The following is a 1,682-nucleotide window of genomic DNA, read 5'->3' on the forward strand; positions in this document are numbered from 1 at the left end:
TTTTTGGGTATTTTAGGTACGAATTTATAAACTAAAAAGAAAATTTTGATAATAGAAATAGTTTAAATTTGGCTTTTTTTTAGATTATTAATGTTATTGATAATTAAAAGAGGAGTTAAAAATTATACTAATAGTATTAACTATAGATTTGTATTAAGATTGAGATTAAGAATTATGTTATATTTTTTTCTATTATTAGAATTATTTTATTAGTTTCAAAAATTGAAACTAATATTTATAAATAATATGTTATTTGTAGATTGTATTACTGGTGAAGATTGTGGTGAGAGAGAAATTTTAAGGAATAATTTATTGAAAAAGCCACAAGGTAACCATGCTTTTAATTTGTGATTAGTGTTACTTCATGTTAATTGGGTGATTATTGAGAAAATTATGAATTTTGTAATATTGTATAATTGTGCAATATTATTATGAATTTGTTTGATTATTGTGGGAGGTGTTGGGAGACTTGCTATTGTTGTTGTATTTATGTGCCACGTGGTACGCCCCTATTGGAGCTCAATAGGTGGTTTGTAAGGGCTCGGGCTAATCTACCTTTGGCCGGGTAATTTAGCACCGAGTGAGGGCTACGGCTCGAGGTTAATGGAGGGATATAAGGATGGTTGTTTGTTTATTATAATATTTCTTATATTTGTTGGAATTATATTATTTTTAATTCTCACTTAGTAAGCACACACTTAACTGTTTGTATACACTATCATAAATTGGCTTTGGTTACTGGGACTTTTGAGTCTCATTATGTGGTTAACAATTTTCAGGAGAAGAGCCACGAGTGACACGTGGAGGAGTCCCAGAGGCTTAGTGGTATAGATCCACTGTCTCTTTTGGGTATTTAATTTATGATTTATAATGTGTTATATTGCCAATATTAGGACTTTTTTATGTTTATTGTCAATTATATGAATATATAAATGTAATCATGCCTTTCAAACTATTTCTATTTTTGGTACAATTTGGATGACTGTAATTTTAATATTTGGTTTACTTTGGATTGGTTAAAATGGCATGATTATAAGGCCAAATAACTGGCTTGTGTTGAAAATTGACTAAATTGCTTATTTTACTTGTTGGGAGTATAAGGATGGACAAATGTGATTTAGTTTACTTGTTGGGAGTATAAGGATGGACAAATGTGATTTAGCCTAATGGCATGTGGGAGGTAAAAATTTATCTGAAATGTTATAGTGTGTGAGTTGAAGCCAATTATAAATATTTTATATCGAAATTATTGATATAAAAATGTGTTGGGTGGCTGTAACCCAACTATGGTTGAGTTAAATTATTTAAAAAAAAAATTTGGTGTGTTACAAATTTTGGTATCAGAGCTACATGTTTCAAATTCTTATAAATTATGAAATTGTTATACATTAACCTAGTTTATTGGCAATATACATTAGTAAATCATAATGCTTCTCCATTATTTTTCTTGTCTTGAGATTAGTGTTAACTTAATTATGTGACTTCCATCCTTTAGGAGGGGAGAGATGGTGTCCAAAACTAGGAGAGGTGGCGAAATTGCCGGTGATTCTATAGAGCCAATAGGAAATGACATACCTTCACTGCCACAACCGGAGCCCACACAGCAACAAATGGGCAGGGCGAGCCCATACAGTCACAACTAAGGCAGGATGAGCCAACTATGAGGCAAATGATGGATCTAC

Source organism: Prosopis cineraria, unplaced genomic scaffold (assembly GCF_029017545.1).
Source record: "Prosopis cineraria cultivar Desert tree isolate PC_DT_omini unplaced genomic scaffold, ASM2901754v1 PC5, whole genome shotgun sequence".
Taxonomy (NCBI): domain Eukaryota; kingdom Viridiplantae; phylum Streptophyta; class Magnoliopsida; order Fabales; family Fabaceae; genus Prosopis; species Prosopis cineraria.